This window comes from Mustela nigripes, chromosome 2, assembly GCF_022355385.1.
Source record: "Mustela nigripes isolate SB6536 chromosome 2, MUSNIG.SB6536, whole genome shotgun sequence".
Lineage (NCBI taxonomy): Eukaryota > Metazoa > Chordata > Mammalia > Carnivora > Mustelidae > Mustela > Mustela nigripes.
Genome location: NC_081558.1, coordinates 17,990,460 through 18,008,505, shown reverse-complemented (window position 1 = coordinate 18,008,505; position 18,046 = coordinate 17,990,460). Strand labels below are relative to the sequence as shown.

General features: G+C 42.1%; 1 long non-coding RNA gene across 1 annotated transcript in view; it reads right to left on the bottom strand.

Annotated features, from left to right (window-relative positions):
- Positions 1-3,016: 3,016 nt before the first annotated feature.
- LOC132011278 (uncharacterized) overlaps positions 3,017-18,046 on the bottom strand; it is a 25,987-nt gene continuing 10,957 nt past the window's right edge. The window contains exons 3-4 of the long non-coding RNA XR_009402351.1: positions 7,117-7,238; positions 3,017-3,399 (exon numbers count right to left, since the gene is read on the bottom strand). This is a non-coding gene — a long non-coding RNA (uncharacterized LOC132011278). The remainder of the gene's footprint in view (positions 3,400-7,116; positions 7,239-18,046) is intronic.

Below are 18,046 nucleotides of genomic sequence, written 5' to 3'. Positions count from 1 at the left end.
TAAATAAATAAATAAAAAAGAAAGCATTCACATTCTCTCTCTTTCCACCCAGCTGCCACAATTTTCTGTTCTACGTCATCATGTAATCTGACAGGATTTTCATTATCTTGACATGCTGACATCATGTTAACTGGTTCTCAAGAACAAGATATAGAAAGTTCTCTGGATAATCAGGGAAGACAAATGGGCCCCAGGATGTAGGATAAATGCCCTCTCTTTTCATATCCAAAATATTTAATAGAGCCGTCTACACGACAGTGTCTGCCTTCATTCTTAGCTTCCTCGGAATCACAGTTCCACGGAGGGTGCTGAAACCATCAATTTCCCCAAAACTTCCTTCCTGTTTAATTCAAGAGCTACTTCAATGTAGTTATATTAATTTTCCTCTTAACAGTTTTGGAATTAGTCAAAATCCAAAATATTTGTTAAGATGACATTAGCGGGGTGGGGGGAGGGTGCTTATTTACTTCTTCCTCCTTGGCAGTCCCATTTTACACATTTTTTGGTGTATTTCACTCTTTTTTTTTAAAAAAAGATTTTACTTATTTATTTGACAGAGATCACAAGTAGGCAGAGAGGCAGGCAGAGAGAGAGGGGGAAGCAGGCTCCCCGCCGAGCAGAGAGCCCCATGTGGGGCTCGATCCCAGGACCCTGAGATCAAGACCTGAGCTGAAGGCAGACGCTTAACCGACCGAGCCACCCAGGCACCCCTCTATTTCACTCTTTATATCATAAATGCCTGAGTATCTGAAATTTGTGAAGAAAAGCATATGGAATTATACATTCAGGGAAATCGATTCCTCAAAGGAACCATAATTCTCTCTGGAAAGTGAAATTAGATTCTCTACACTCATTTACTGCATCTGAGGTTATCTGTTTCCCATCACCCTGGAAATTACTGGGAAGTTTCTCTTCTAGTTAATTTTGACCATTTTGTTGGGCATTTTCATTAACTGCTAATCATTTTCAATAATAATACTTGGACAAATCTAGGTCGGAGAATTAGCATGCTGTTCTCTTAAAGCGACGGTCATTCCTGCTGCAGGTGGCAGCTCTGGAAACAGGCGAGCTCAGAGTTACCATGCAGAGTTTAGCTGCTTCTCACCATACATGCATTTGGGTAGAAAGCTGAGAATTTCCCGCCTCATTTCCGTGCTCTTATAATCACCCTTATCCCGTCGCACATCTAAATTGTGACTGTGTCATCTTCTCTAAGCTCGACGGGAATCTCAGATATTGCAACATACAAAGTTCCGTGTCCAGCTGGAACCCAGAACTCTCGATTCCTGGTTGAATTCAGTTTATCCTAACTGGTAAGGTAGACATTTCCATGGCACTTCTAGGGTTCCAAGGATCGTCTTCTCCAGAGTTTGCAAGTGACAGAAGAAAACCTATCACACTGGGGCACATGAGTAGCTCAGTTGGTTAAGAGTCTCTTTTTTTTCCTTTTTAAGATTTTATTTATTTATTTGACAGACAGAGATCACAAATAGGCAGAGGCAGGCAGAGGGGCGGGGAGCAGGCTCCCCGCTGAGCAGAGAGCCTGATGTGGGGCTCGATCCCAGGACCCTGGGATTACAACCTGACCTGAAGGCAGAGGCTTAACCGAACCACCCAGGCATCCCAAGCATCTGACTCTTGATTTCAGCTCATGATCTCAGGGTCCTGATATTGAGCCCCACGTCAGGTTCCATGCTCAGCGCGGAGTCTGCTTATCCCTCTCTTTCTGCTCCTTCTCCCACTCTCAACCTCTCCTCAAATAAATAAGTAGATAAAAAAAAGAAAAAAGAAAACTTGGCACACTGCTTTGTGGTCTTACTTTATATTTTAAGATGCTTATATAAACATAAAAATGCTCTTTGTGTCTTTTTAAAACTCTATGGAGCATTTTGTGAAAAATAAATAAAGATAATCAGGACTTATAGTTTTAGGTTAATAATTTTGGGGAAGTCACTGAATTTTTGTCCTCCTTGGATGGTTGGTAACTGCAATCTTCAAATCTGTAGTTCTTATGAATCTCCAAAGATCTTTTAAAGAAGAGGGTCTGGAAGCTACTTTCAGTATTTGTAAAAGCCTATCAGAAATCATATCTAGGGGCGCCTGGGTGGCTCAGTCAGTTTAGCCTCTGCCTTCAGCTCAGGCCATGATCCCAGGGTCCTGGGATCTAGTCCTGCATCAGGCTCCCTGCTCAGCGGGGAGTCTGCTTCTCCCTTTCCCTCCATCTGCTGCTCCCCCTCCTCGTGCTCTCTCTCTCTCTGTGTGTCAAATAAATATTTTTTTTAAAAGGAAATCATATCTACATTAAACCTTCAAAAGCTTTAAAAGGGGGGGGGCATTCAGAGTCATGCTAATCACAGTGGCCAGCACTGTGTTGTTTGCACAAGAAATGTGTCAATTTTGGAGAATGACAGTGTATATAGATTTTAGGGAGACTGTCTCCTCAATTTTTAATTAAGTCCAGAGGCCACATGGACAGCGCCACATTAACACGGGCTACATGCAGGCTGGTGTGCTTACGCTGTATTGTACTTTGTCTCAAGCAATCCACTGTCACCCAGTGTGCATTCAGTGACTTACTGTCTCATACAAATACGTGTTTTCTACAATAAACACACACACATCATTTCCCTGTGAGCGCTATTGCCAAACCAGTTCCTGTGGAAGTTAAACTTACATGGTGAGCCATTATCTTTCCTCTAATGATAATATGGTATCTTGTTATATTTCACTTTTTCGGTTTGGGATTCCTGTCTGTACTTTTATCGCTTGTTGATGCTTCTTCATCTCCTTTTCTCTTGTTCTGGGGCTGTTACCCTGCTTTCTTTCTTCAATATAGATACTTCCGTAGGCTTCTCCTAGACTTTTCAGATAGTTTTATCACTATTTCATTATTTATCATTATTTATCACCTTGTCACTCTTATTTATTACCTGGTCTTCCATGCAGCGTTAGTGAAGCATTGATTCACTGGGGAAAAAAGCGACCTTCAACAGAAAGGTAGCCGGGCTGCAGGGGTGCACGTGCCCCTCGCTCCCTGCTCCCAAACAGACCAGATGCGGCCACTCGCTGTGGGCAAAATCCAGAGGCAGAGAGACCAGTGGTGGTGAAACAGGATAGGAATTTATTTCACAGAGGCGGACTCCTGGAAGGCAGCAGACTAGCTTCTCAAAGACCATCTCCAAAGTGCTGAAAATACTTCCAGGTTTGTAAGAGGGAACTGTGGGACAAAGGTCGGTGAGTACGGGCAGGTGAGCAGTGAAGGTCATGTCCACAGGTCTTGGGGTCAGTCACCATCCCTGTCTTGTTGGCTCAGGGCAGTTCTTTTTGCTTGAGGGGTAGCTTCAGTTCCTGTGAGGGATGCTTTGCCCGAAGGGTCTTTGGCCTGAGTTAGGAGATAAGCTGGAAAGAACTGAATCAATTAGAAAGTAGGACTGAGGTCAAAACAGAGGTTCTTAAGTCCTCTTTCAGACACAGATAACCAGTATCTCTCTCTGACAGAAAACTAGGACTCACATTCTGATTCTTTTTTTTTTTTTAAAGATTTATTTATTTATTTATTTATTTGACAGACAGAGATCGCAAGTAGGCAGAGAGGCAGGCAGGCAGAGAGAGAGAGGAGGAAGCAGGCTCCCCACTGAGCAGAAAGCCCGATGCGGGGCTCGATCTCAGGACCCCGAGATCATGACCTGAGCTGAAGGTAGAGGCTTAACCCACTGAGCCACCCAGGCGCCCCTCACATTCTGATTCTATCTCTATTTTTAGTAGCCTGTGCCATTCTAACTATTAACTCATTTCCTCTCTCTTTTCCCTAACCTCACCCACTTCTTTGAATAGCTTAAATGTTTGAATACCCACTGTCTTCAAATATCTTAAAGTACACTATCATTTGGCAAAATCTAGGCTTCTTATCTCTGTGCCTCAGTGTTCTATGTCCCAAGCTTCAACAGTTTTCTGATTCAGAATCTCTTATCATGTTAAATATTTCATTAAAGGTATGCTTTGGGACTGGGATAAATAAGCACACACACATACACACACATTTGGGAATTCTGTGCCCTATCACTTTCTGAGAACACAGAGAGAATGGGATATTTAGCAAGATGGGTTATACTTGGAAAGGGGTTCAGATACGCTGGACCCTTCTGTTCCTACTTTGATTTCATTGAGAGTAATCATCTAAGGATACCTGTTTTATATTTTTTTAATTAAAGATTTTATTTAGAAAAAAAAAGATTTTATTTAGTTTCTCGAGGGAGAGAGAGAGAGAGAGCATGCACAAGCGAGAGCATGAGCAGGGGGGAGGGTCAGAGACAGAGGGAGAAGCAGACTCCCCACTGAGCAGGGACCTGCACGTGGGACTTGATCCCCTGATTCCAGGATCACAACCTGAGCCAAAGGCAGACACTTAACCAACTGAGCCACCCACGTGTCTGGGATACCTGTTTTATTTATTTTTTTTTTAAGATTTTATTTATTTATTTGACAGAGAGATCACAAGTAGGGAGAGACACAGGCAGAGAGAGAGAGAGAGGAGGAAGCAGGCTCCCCACTGACCAGAGAGCCCAATGTGGGACTCAATCCCAGGACCCTGAGATCATGACCCAAGCTGAAGGCAGAGGCTTAACCCACTGAGCCACCCAGGCACCCCAGGATCCCTGTTTTTTTTTTTTTTAAGATTTTATTTATTTATTTGACAGAGAGAAATTACAAGTACACTGAGAGGCAGGCAGAGAGAGAAAGAAGGAAGCAGGCTCCCTGCTGAGCAGAGAGCCCGATGCGGGACTCGATCCCAGGACCCTGAGATCATGACCTGAGCTGAAGGCAGCGGCTCAACCCACTGAGCCACCCAGGCGCCCCCAGGATCCCTGTTTTAAAACTATTTTAGAATTCTACATTTTCCTGCATCATCTTTTATAAAAATGTCTGGTTTTACACACAAATATTAGGAACATTATAATTTTTCTGCTTATATATAAGGAATAAAATCTTTGCGTTCCCATGCTCTGATGGCATAGGTGCTGGGAGATTCTCATTCGTTTCTGTCTCAGAGCCAGATACAATGAAGGAGACAGTGTCTCTCTCGCCCAAAGGACTTGTGATCAGCAAGAAGCTGCCCACTTTCTTTTCTTCAGTATATAACTGGACACGTAACAGTGTAGGTCTGGAGGTTTCAGAGATCAAATGATCCTTACAGATAATTTTTAATTGCTATTTCTTCCCCTAAACATGTTTTCCTATCCCTGCTATTACCTTTTTTATTCTTTTCACTCTATTTCTTCATCAGCTCTTTCAGGTGGCATGAACGAGCTGATTGTTAAATGGAGGTGAAGAGCTGACTTGGGTAGCTGGTGGGTAGGTGATGCAGGGAAGTATGCATCATGGAAGAAAGCCTGAACGGCTATTTTGTGATTGAGCTGAAAACAGATCTCTTTGTATTGCTCGGTTTACTAAAACAAACTGTATATAGTTGCTTACGTTTTCTTACACTTTCTGGATATGTACAGCACGTTTCTGTGCTTTGCTTGGGCATCACCCGTGTCCTCCTCCATCGTGGAAGTGCTGTGATTCAGCTTTTCCGTCCTCTTGGCTTTGGTCTAGAGCTCCCTCTTCTGCCACCTCGCCAGGTCAAACGGCTGTTTGGCTGCATGGCTCCCTACAGCAGATTTCCTTTTTTTTCTTTTTCTTTTTTTTTTAAAAAGATTTTATTTATTTGATAGACCGAGATCACAAGTAGGCAGAGAAGCAGGCAGAAAGAGAGAGAGAGAGAGGGAAGCAGGCTCCCCTCCAAGCAGAAAGCCCGATGCGGGGCTCGATCCCAGGACCCTGGGATCATGACCTGAGCTGAAGGCAGAGGCTTTAACCCACTGAGCCACTCAGCCCCCCCCCCCCTTTTTCTTTCTTTATAACATTTTTTTTTTTTTACAGGTCAGTAAAAAAATATGCACCACCTAACACAGTGTCCCAAGAGGAGACTAAGCCATCTACTTGTTTCCTTTTTTTAGAAGATAAAACACCCAATATTGGACTCTCACCTTGATTTTATTTATTTGTTTTCCTATTTTTTCATTTGTCTTCAAAATTATTAAACTATTTGTTGGCTTATAAAGATCTATTTATTTCTTTTTCTTTTTTTTTTTTAAAGATTTTATTTTTAAATAATCTCTACAACCAACGTGGGGCTCGAACTCGCAACGTCAAGATCAAGAGTCACACGCTCCACTGACTGAGCCAGCTGGTGACAATGACTTCATCATCGTAGCTCTCTGTAAATGTAAAATATTTTTTCAAAGTCCTATTTTACTCCATATTTAAATCTGAGTTTTGATGTTTAAGTTTAAAATATTCAGACAACTGAAGTATTTAAATTAAAGATATAAAGCAATACAATTTTGCAAAAAGAACTACATGACTACATCTCAAATTTAGAGGCAGGGACAACCATATCAAAGAAGATAAGAAAGCAGAAACTATGTAATAATAAAATGGAATTACTTGATTAAATACCATGTAAAAATATTTGTGTGATAATATATTCTATAAACATAATTAATATACAATTAGCATGTAAATAATCAATCTAGTAAAAATGTACTTTGCAGATTATAAAATTTGATTAGTTACACAGAAGTAATAACTTATGAATTTCTGAGGAAAGACTAAAGGAAAACTGGAGAAAAGGTATGAATTTTTGGTTCACAAGGACCAACCCAGAGAGACACAACCTCTTAGAAAAGTATTCACATTCATTTGGGTGGAAAAATGCAAATTAAAGTAACAAAGGCAGGGCACCTCGGTGGCTCAGTCGGGTTAAGCATCTGACTTGGCTCAGGTCATGATCTCAGGGTCCAGGGACCAGCCCCCCGTGGAGTCTCATGCTGGGCTCTGTGTTCAGCTAAGAGTCTGTTTCTCCCTCTCCCTCTGCCTCTTCCCCAACACCCATGCTCTCTATCTCATTCCAACAAATAAAATCTTTAAAAAGTAATAATAAAATAACAATGCCATATCACTTTCTAATCATCAACCCAGGGAAATGCTGAAATTACTAATGCCAGTGGGAATTAAGGAGACAAGCCCATTCCTACCGTGCTGGTAGAACTCTGACTTGTTTCAACCTACCTGGAAATCCGTGATCCTCGGCCTCTTCCCTCATCTCCCTCTCCCTTCTCTGTTTTTCCCAGTCTTCCTTCCCTCACTCCTTCCTTTCTTTAAAGCAGCATCCCACTCCCGTGAGTCTGAATCTGCCGTAAGAGGAAAGAAGCAAGAATAAGCTTCCTGCAAGGCTGAAATCAGCAAACATCTAGGTTCTTAAATACTCCATAAAATATACAACGAGGCTACCCATATTGGAGACTGTGCGGTGTAAAAGTGAAAGACCCCAGAGCCAGTGCAAATCTCAGCTGTGCTACTCATCAGACATATGGATATTGGCAAGTTATTTAACCTGACAGTGTTGCATTTTCCAGATCAGTGACATGAGGATAACACTGTATCTAATTCCTAAGTATGTTTTGATAATTAAAGTAGATCTTATCCCACAGAGTCACCTAGCTTCCGCCCACCACCATCGACTTATTTAATGTGAACATGATTTTTCAGTGTGAATCTGTGAAAAAACAGGGCAAATAGAGAACTGATGCTGGGTCCCGAGTAATTCCAGCAACAAGTAATATTCAAGGATCCATACACAAATAACTGGGAAACATCAGCACCATGCAACACATTATGAGCTAGGTCCAGGTTTGGCAAGAACGACTAGATTCTGAAGTGGTAGTGGACAGCGCGCTTAAAAAACTGAAATAGAAACTCGTGAGATTTAGGCATTACAGAATTACAGAATTTGGAGTTGAAAGAAATAGGTATCAGTGGTGACCACATTCCCAGCTTCAGAGTTCCCTTCCTTCGGGGCGCCTGGCTGGATCAGTCAGTGGAGTGTGCCACTCTTGATCTCCAAGTTGTGAGTTCGGGCCTCACGCTGGGTGTAGAGTTAACTCAAAAATAATTTAAAAAATAAAAATCCTTGGGGCGCCTGGGTGGCTCAGTGGCTTAAGCCTCTGCCCTCGGCTCAGGTCATGATCTCAGGGTCCTGGGATCGAGGCCCACATCGGGCTCTCTGCTCAGCGGGGAGCCTGCTTCCCCCTCTCTCTCTCTGCCTGCCTCTCTGCCTACTTGTGATCTTTCCCCTCTGCTTGGGCTCTCTCTTTCTCAAATAAATAAATAAAATCTTTAAAAAAATAAATAAATAAAAATAAAAATCCTTGAAACCAAAGTTCACGGTCTTCTACTGCCAGGCATCTCAGCCTTGAGAAGACATTTCCTCCCTCACCCACCCACTCCCACACACATCGTTATTTCATTATCAACAAACTGGAAATTAAAAAATCTTGTCCAGCCTGTTTATCACAGCAACTATGTGAGTCCCGGCAGCTAAAGTGGACATACAAATTTGCAAACGTTTGAGTAGGAAAAGGGTTATATAATTTACTATTTGTTTTACTCCGGAGGTCTTGGTCAGAAATTACCTAGGTATAGGGACGCCTGGGTGGCTCAGTTGGTTAAGCAGTTGCATTCGGCTCAGGTCATGATCCCGGCGTCCTGGGATCGAGTCCCACATCGGGCTACTTGCTCCGCAGGGAGCCTGCTTCTCCCTCTGACTCTGCCTTCCACTCTGTCTGCCTGTGCTCGCTCTCACTCTCTCTCTCTCTTACAAATAAATAAATAAAATCTTAAAAAAAAATTACCTAGGTATATAATTTTCCTTACAGATTGAAACTCGCATATAAATAATGTCAACTGCCTTGTACTATCATATTTTCAACAATGCAAGTAAGCTGTTGGCAAATACTGTATGGCTTTCCCTTCAATACTATTATTGATTACTAAATATTAACACCAAAGTAATAATATGGAAGATTAAGAAATGAGAGTGGGTTGTTTTGTCTCTTCCTGTCTTTTATTGTCTGTTGATTTAACATGTGTTACTGAACTTCCTAGTGACTATCCTTCTTACATCAGAGACAAAGATCAACTTATAAACATTTAATTGCAAAGTTCTTAGTGTGTATTCTTTACCAAGTGATCCCCTCTAGATAGTCCTCACTAGCTCTTTTTTCTGGCATCTCCTAAAATTCCATTTTTGAGATCATTTTCTTCTTCTTTTTTTTTAAGATTTTATTTATTTGACAGAGAGAGAGAGAGAACATAAGCAGGCAGAGCAGCAGAGAGAGAGAGGGAAGCAGGCTCCCCGCTGAGCAGAGAGCCCGATGCGGGGCTCAATCCCAGGACCCCGAGATGATGATGACCTGAGCCAAAGGCAGAGGCTTTAACCCACTGAGCCACCCAGGCACCCCGGGATTATTTTCTTCTAATGTCCAATTGTTCTAGGGAAATAAATGAAGCAACTTAATAGCATCAGACAAAATTCACTTCAAATGGCCTAAGGAAAGAACAGACTCGAAGCCTTTAGACTTCGCTTCCTGGTCAGTCAGATCTGTGTGAGAATGCGTACTTCGCATGGAACTTTCTCTCTCCAGCCATCAAAGGCTGCATATTTTCATAGCTTTTCTCCCACCATGAAGGAGGTTTTCTCAAATGCTGTCTTGTGTTGGCCATCTCTGTGTGGGCTGCCTTTGCAGTTGGTGAGTTATGTACGCTTGTTCATTTTCTGGGGTATATCCAGGATTACCGGATAGTAGGAGGGAGGGGTAGGAGGGAGGAGTAGAAGCGCAGTTCAGTTTTGTTTAATCCCAATTCCTAACTCTACAGATGTAGAAACTGAACCCAAAGGAAGAAAGGATTCCCTCAATGTCATTGATATCAAAGCTGGGAGTAAACTCCAGAACTTCCAAACCCAGGACCTTTCTCAAGTCCCTGATTACTACTGAGGCATTCAAACCTTAAAAACACTCATTTCCAGAGTCTGTATATTTACATTTCTCAAAACCTAAAAGAACGTGCTGAGGGTCTGTGGAAATAGAATCAGATTTCTGGTCAGTGGCTGGTTTGAGAGGAAACAGTGTTCATGCTTAACTGTAGGGAATCTCAGTGCGGAGCATTCTGATTGTGTGGGGGCCAGGAGTGCCAGTGGTCAAAGAAGTCACCCAAGGCAGGATAAGAGACATAAAAGTTTAGGGAGCAGCAGGCAGGACAACGAAGCAGAGACTGCCCGGAGGTGGTGGCGAGGGGCTATAGTTATAGGGCGGAAGGAGGAAGTATGGGGACTTATGGAATTTTCCCTTTTTTGGTAATCTTAGGAACTGCATGTGGCTGTAATTGGTCAGTTAGGGCCCATGGCTATTTCAGGTGGATTGCCTAATAAGCCTGTTTGTATCAGCTCAGTGGTCTCCGGTCACTGTGGACCCACTTGCCTTCTTCAGATTTCCATTGCTCAAGCCTGTTGCCTAAAGGCGGCCTCTACACTCAACAGGCCCATCTGTTTCCCATCTGGACGCTGAAACTCTCATTCACCTTCAATTTTCTACTTTCTTTTTTTTTTTCTTCAAATTTTATTTATTTATTTGACAGGCAGAGATTACAAGTAGGCTGAGAGGCAGGCAGAGAGAGAGAAGGAGGAAGCAGGCTCCCTGCTGAGCAGAGAGCCCGATGCAGGGCTCCATCCCAGGACCCTGGGATCATGACCTGAGCTGAAGGCAGAGGCTTTAACCCACTGAGCCACCCAGGTGCCCCAATTTTCTACTTTCGATTGGTGCTTTCTCTCACTTAAAACAATTTGTTCAAGCCTCTCACATCTTAAGAGGCTCTGTAACAAATCAAAAACGATTCTTCGTGCCTCCCATATCTGAAGGGGAAAACCCCTTTTCTTCTTCTACTGAAGAAAAAACCATTTCCTTCTCCTCCAATACTTCTGACACCAAATATGTGGATTTTCCACACCAAGCAATCCTCCCATTTTCTGTGGACACCAACTGGGTATCCCACAATTTAATACAATTGTGACAATACTATCTAGCATCCATCCAAAACCAGATACCCAGGGACCCCTGGTCTAGGATTTTTATGGAAGTTCCATTATGATCGTGTCAACTGAGAAAAAGAGGCAAAGCTGAAAAAGAACAATGGCCTTTAGCTGAGAGGTCTCAGAATCGTAATTTGGCAAGCACAGTTTCCGGGGTAACCCAAAAAGTGTCCTGCTCCCATGGGAAAGTAGGCGGTTTTTGTGAGAAAGAAGGAAGGCAGCTACAGGATATGAAGAAGAGAAAAAAACTTAATCCAGTGCTAACCGGTTGGGCTGCCTTCGATGACTACCTCGTTGATTATTTTATAGTTGTTATCAAATAAAACTGAGATGCAAATATTCGTCAACAATTTTTGTCTTCATAAAGGTCATGTCAACAGTTTTATGGTCTGAGGACCAGTTTGGATTTTACAAGCAACTGTTTGTGATACAATGACCCCTTCTGGCCCAGTTCAGGAGTTCATTAGTTAGAAAGGAAAATAGAGGGGTGCCTGGGTGACTCAGTGGGTTAAAGCCTCTGCCTTCAGCTCAGGTCATGATCCCAGGGTCCTGGGATTGAGCCCCACATGGGGCTCTCTGCTCAGCAGGGAGCCTGCTTCCTCCTCTCTCTCTGCCTGCCTCTCTACCTACTTGTGATCTCTGTCAAATAAATAAATAAAATCTTTAAAAAAAAAAAAAAAGGAAGGAAAATGAGCTTCAAAATGGAATCTCTCCTGTCTAGAAATTTTATACAGTTCCACAAAGGCATGATTGATTAAATCATTGGTCACTGGCAATTATTCAATCTCCACCTTCTCATGGGATCTGATGCTTCCCATGTGCCAGCCAGAGTCTCTCTCATTCTAGCTTTTCCCCTTAAGGTCAGAAGACAGCAGCAGCACCTCTGAATATGTTTTTATGTCTTCCAGATTTCCCTCTTCCTACAGGCACAGGGGCTCACCTACAAGAGGCAAAGGTGAACTCTACTTCCTTGGTCCCAAGAACAAGAGTGGGAAGAAAGGCAGTTTCCTTGATAGGCCCCAGAGCTTTTCTCTGAGAGGTGGGGGCAGAGGGGGCTTGTGTGGGAATAACACCACAGTAAAAACTGAGTCATCAACTGTGTGGCTCATTTCCTATGTTCCTGAGCCCTCTTTCCATGCATTATTCCAATCAGTTCATACTCTCTTGTGGGATAGAAGCCAAGTATTTTGAACCAGTAAATGGATGGAGTCATGGCTCAAGTTCAGGTCTGTCCTATGCTGCAGGGATCATTCCTTCAGCCAAGATGGACCAAAATGTACATCCTGCCTCCTCTACCCTAAGGCCCCACAAATATTCTCTGGGTTCCCTTCCTTCTACTCCCTCCCTCTGCTGGGACAAGTTTGACACCACTGCTGTCTGAAGCACCACACACACACAAGGCATTCAGTAATGCTCATAAGGAAAGTCTCCCCTCCAAGACATGTTCTTTTCTGTAATCTAATAATCATATTTTGCGGTTGGTAGGGCAAGGGATTTTCATCCTAATGAGGAACTTACAGCTCAGACTGGGAGTTCACAGAATATTATATTATATTCATATTGTTGGATAAGTGCCAGGGGTCGGACCTTGAAGCTGCCAAAGTCTCTGGACTCCTGATCTAGCATTACTTCTGCAAGCTCCCAACCCCACTACCAGGGACAGTGGTCAGAAGTCCTAGACGAAGGCATCTGAAGCAGGAGTCTGTGTCTCATCTTTAGGCAGAATCCACTGAGAATAGAAAGAAGTGTTGGATTTTCTCTTACATCAAGCCAAGTGAACCCATATGTGGCAGTGACCAGGTTACTTACAGCGGTGAATGTCATCTCTGCTCCCAAATCCCCTAAGTCTTGATTTTTATTCTCCATTCTCCCAGTCAGGAGGCTAAAGGTAGCCAGGATAGGAGTAACCTCCTCAGAATGCTTCCTACTGGTTAGCTCCTCCCTCTGGTGACTCCTCCATGATTTGCTCCTCCATCTCTTCCATCCTTTGCTTGTGTCCCTGGAAGGGATCCCATTCACACTATGCAGAAACAGAAACCCGCCGAGGTGAGCATGTTGTGCCTGACTTCGACAAGTATCATGTAGAAAGTGCTCAAGTAGCAAGGAGCTGCAGCATTCAGATCATGGGACCGCAGCAGACAAGGGTTACCCTCAAGCCCCTACACACCAAGAACAGAAATCTGACAAAGAAGAGGAGGAGGAGGCTGGCTGAAGAGTCTTCCCAGCTGTTGATTCATTGATCTTTGAATGGGAACTCTTCTCAACTTTCTTTAGCTTCCAACTTTCTTGTAGCTTTCATGTGTGAGCTACGTGGTTTAGTCTTTGGGGGCATCACATTTTAGACATGAAATGGCCAATGCTTTGGTCTAAGAGGAACAGCAAGGCATGGGTTTTCATCAAGGACACTGCCTGACAGAGGCTGTGGACAGAGGAAGGATTCCCTGATATCTGCTCTTTCCTTTAAGGAAAAAAGCAACACCCTTGGATAACTAAGATTTAGAGATTAAGTCCAATATTTTAAGAGAGAGAAGAGCAAAGACAGGAGAGTAGATAAAACTTTCTTTCTCTCCTTCCTCTTGTCTTCTGCTTAAAAGAAGAAATAATAATTGTGGTCACAACAAGAGATGTCAAGCTGGGTAGGACTGGCCTTTCTTGCATGCCTTGCTGCATAAATACCAAAAATTACACTAGAACCCATAAAAGACTTGTGAGATGAACAGCTTTCATGTCAGCCTCCATCACCGGTACAGACATCCGATCATCAGAATGCACAATCTGGGGAATTTAGAACATCACAGACTCATTAAATGTTAAAACCAGGAGGTACTTGAGAGATAGACAGTTTTCAAAGAACTTCCATTGACTAATATTTTCTGAAATATTTTCTTAATAGTTAAAACAGGAATGAAAAGATTTTAATGTATAATAATCTAGTTTGTATTGATACCACATTAATTACAAAAGTTTAAAAAAATATTTTATTTATTTAAAAATATTTTATTTATTTATTTATAAATATAAAAATATTTTATTTATTTCACAAGTAGACAGAGCAGCAGGCAGAGAGAAAGGGGAAACAGGATCCCTGCTGAGCAGGGAGCCCGATGCCGGGCTCGATCCCAGGACCCTGAGACCATGACCTGAGCCGAAGGTAGAGGCTTTGGGGAGCCTTCTTCCCCTCTCTCTCTGCCTGTCTCTCTGCCTACTTGTGATCTTTCTCTGTCAAATAAATAAATAAAACATATTTTAAAAAAAATCTTCAAGTACTTGTTGGCCATCTGTATACCTTCTCTGGAGACATGTGTATTTGAATCTTTTGCCCATTTTTTTTTAACTGCATTGTTTGTCTTTTTATTTTTAAGTTGTAAGAGTTCTCTATATATTCTGAATACTAGATATTATAATTTATAAATATATTCTCCCAGTCTGTAGATTGTCTTCCAATTTCCTGATCATGTATTTTGATGCACAAAATTTAGAATTTTGATCAAGTTCAATGCATCCTTTTTTTTTCCCTGTTGCTGCTCTTGCTGCACTAAAAGTATAGAAGAAAACCTCTATGTTTTCTTCTAGGAGTTTTATAGTCTTGGCTATTAAATTTAGGTTGGAAATCTATTTTTGAGTTAATTTTTGTTATGGCGGGAGACAGAGGTCCAACTTCATTCTTTTGCGTGTGATTATCTCATTATCCCAGCACCACTTGTTGAAAAGATTATTCCTTCTATCACTGAAAGGTCTTGGCACCCTTGTCAAAAACTGATTTGCCATAGATGTTTAAATTTATCCTGCACTCTCAATTTCACTCCATTGTTTTATATGTCTATCCCAATGCCAGTGCCACAGAGTTACTATATTTTAGTAGTAAGTTTTTTGAAATTGGAATTTTGGGGTCCTCCAACTTTTTTTCAATAGTGCCGGCTACTCAGGACCTCTTGCAACTCCATATAAATTTAAAAGTAAGCTTTTCTGGGGTGCCTGGCTGGCTCAGTGGGTTAAGCCTCTGCCTTCAGCTCAGGTCATGATCCCAGGGTCCTGGCATTGAGCCCCGTCTCAGGCTCCCTGCTCAGTGGAGAGCCTGCTTCTCCTTCTCCCTCTGCCTGCTGCTCTGCCTACTCATGCTCTCTCTCTCTCTCTCTGTTAAATAAATACATGAATGAGTGAATGAATGAATGAATAAATAAATAAAATCTTTTAAAAATGTACATTTGGCAGTGTGAGTACATCTCACAATATTGCACTGAGAAAGAGAGAATAATTCAAGTACCTCAATACCATTATGCAAACTAAAAATAACTACAAACAATCCATATTTTATGCAAATGCATAAACAAAAAGAGTCATTCTGAACTCATTAAAATGTTTGGCTGTAGTGTGAGGAGAAAGGGAATAAATGAATAAATGAACGAATGCATGCATAGTGGTCCCTCCCATAGCCCTTTACCAAAGCACAGTGGAAACCGTTTTTGGCAAGACTAAAAAGAAAATAACACTATCCTTGATGGAGGACTAACACTTATCGCTGGTTGACTGCCAGCTGTGTACCTTGTGCTGTGGCCCATGATTTTGGCTCAGGTCATGATCTTGGGGTCGTGGGATTAAGCCCCATGTTGAGCTCCGTGGTGAGTGTGGATCCTGCTTGAGATTCTCTCCCTCTGCCCCTCTCACTTGCACTCTCTCTCTACCACATGCTCTCTCTCTCCCATAAATAAATAAAAAGAAAAAAAAAAGACAAGGGAATGAAAACAGTACTCTGAAAAATATTTAACATACAAGAAAATACAACAACAGAGGAACAGAAGAAAAAAAAAAGACGTAAGACAAATAGAAAACAAATTGCAAAATGACAGAGGACAATTCTATCTTATCCACTTTAAAATCAAAAGTAGAGATTGACCAAATGAATAAAAACATGATCCAATTAGATGCCAGCTACAAGAGACACATTTTGGATCCTAAGACACAAATAGGTTGAAAATAAAAGAATGAAAAAAGAAGCATGCCAAAAGTAACAAAAAGAAACCTAACATGGCTATACTAGTATCAAACAAATTGCTACCAGAGACAGAGGATATTTTATAATGATCAAAGAGTCAATCCAGCAAGAAGACATATGAACATTTTTGCAACTAAAAATAGAGCTCCAAAATACATGAGGCAAATTAAGGAGCTAAATAGACAATTCCACAATAACAGTTGGAGGTTTCAATATTCCTTTTTAAAAAATATTTTATTTATTTATTTGACAGACAGAGATCATAGATAGGCAGAGAGACAGGCATAGAGAGAAGGGGGAAGCAGGCTCCCTGCTGAGCAGAGAGCCCAAAGTGGGGCTCGATCCCAGGACCCTGAGATCATGACCCGAGTGAAGGCAGAGGCTTAACCCACTGAGCCACCCAGGGACCCTCAATATTCCATTTTTAAATCCTGGATAGAGCAAATAAGCAGAAGATCCAAGGTAAAAGAGAAGACTGGAGTAACTATACCTATGCAGGTATCACAGACCTAACTAGACATCTGTAGAACACTCCATCCAACAACAGCAGAACTACACGTATTTCTCAAGTGCATGTGAAATATTCTCTAGGATAGACCATGTCCTGGACCACTAAAAATGTTCAATAAATTTGAAAGGATTGAAATCATACTAAGTATGTTCTCTGACCACAACGGACTAAAATTAGAAATCAATAGCAAAAGGAAATACCTAACAAAACTATTGGCAAATACCTAATAAACTTAGGTATACACTTTCCTCCCAAGCCAGTAATTTCACTCCTAGGAATCTACAACTCTGAAGACCTCTCTACAAAACATGTACGTACAAGGTCATTCATTGCAGCATTATTATTGCAAATGATTGAAAACAACCTAAATGTCCATGCATAGGGGAGTGGTTGAACATACTAGGTGACATCACACAATAAAAAGAAAAGTAGAACAGTCTCTGTGAGCTGATACATACAGGGCATTCCGGAAAGGAGAAAGAAAAATGCCAAAGAGTATCTACTGTAGGCTACATTTGTGTAAGAAGAGGATAAGCCAAACTACACCTGTATCCGCTCATTTGTGCGAAGGAAATATAGACAGGGTAAACCGGAAACAGAAGAGAATGGTTCCCTGTAGGGAGTAGGTGGGGAAGTGATGGAAAGAAATGGGGAATGGGAAAAAGAGAGGAGGAATGAGGGGGAGCAGCACTTCTCCAAGCATATCTTTTGGTAAAGTTCCCTTGAAACCACAGTTATGTTTCACATACACAGGCATAAACAATTAAAACCAGCCAGGATGTGGGAGGACGCAAAATGGAATACAAACACTAAGGATTGCACAAGCCGTGTTTTAAATTCCATAACCACCCTGAAGGGGGTAGGGAAGAAGCTAACCCAGCTAAGTGACTTTGTAGAACAGTATCTTGACCGGCTACATAAGGCTAAAGACAAGAACTCTACATGGGGTACCTGGGTGGCTCAGTGGGTTAAGCCTCTGCCTTCGGCTCAGGCCATGATCCCAGAGTCCTGGGATCGAGCCCCACATCAGGCTCTTGGCCCAGAAGGGAGCCTACTTCCTCTCTCTCTGCCTGCCTCTCTGCCTACTTGTGATTGCTCTCTCTCTTTCTCTCTCTGTAAAAAAAAAAAAAAAAAAAAAAGACAAGAACTCTACATAAATGCTGTAATCCAGTCGGTAATTGTTGAGGGAGAAGATAACAGATTTTGAGGGAGAAGATACCAGATCTGAGATGAGAACTACATTTATTTTTTAAGAGATTTTATTTATTTTTTTTGACAGAGAGATCACAAGTAGGCAGAAAAGCCGGCAGAGAGAGGTGTGGGAAGCAGGCTCCCCAATGAGCAGAGAGCCCGATGTGGGCTCGATGTGAGGCTCAATCCCGGGACCCTGGGGATAATGACTGAGCAGAAGGCAGATGCTTTAACCCAGTGAGCCACCCAGGTGCCCCACAGGATTACATTTTACTTTTTTTTTTTTTTTAAGATTTTATTTATTTATTTGAGAGAGAGACAGTGAGAGAGAGCATGAGCAAGGAGAAGGTCAGAGGGAGAAGCAGACTCCCCAAGGAGC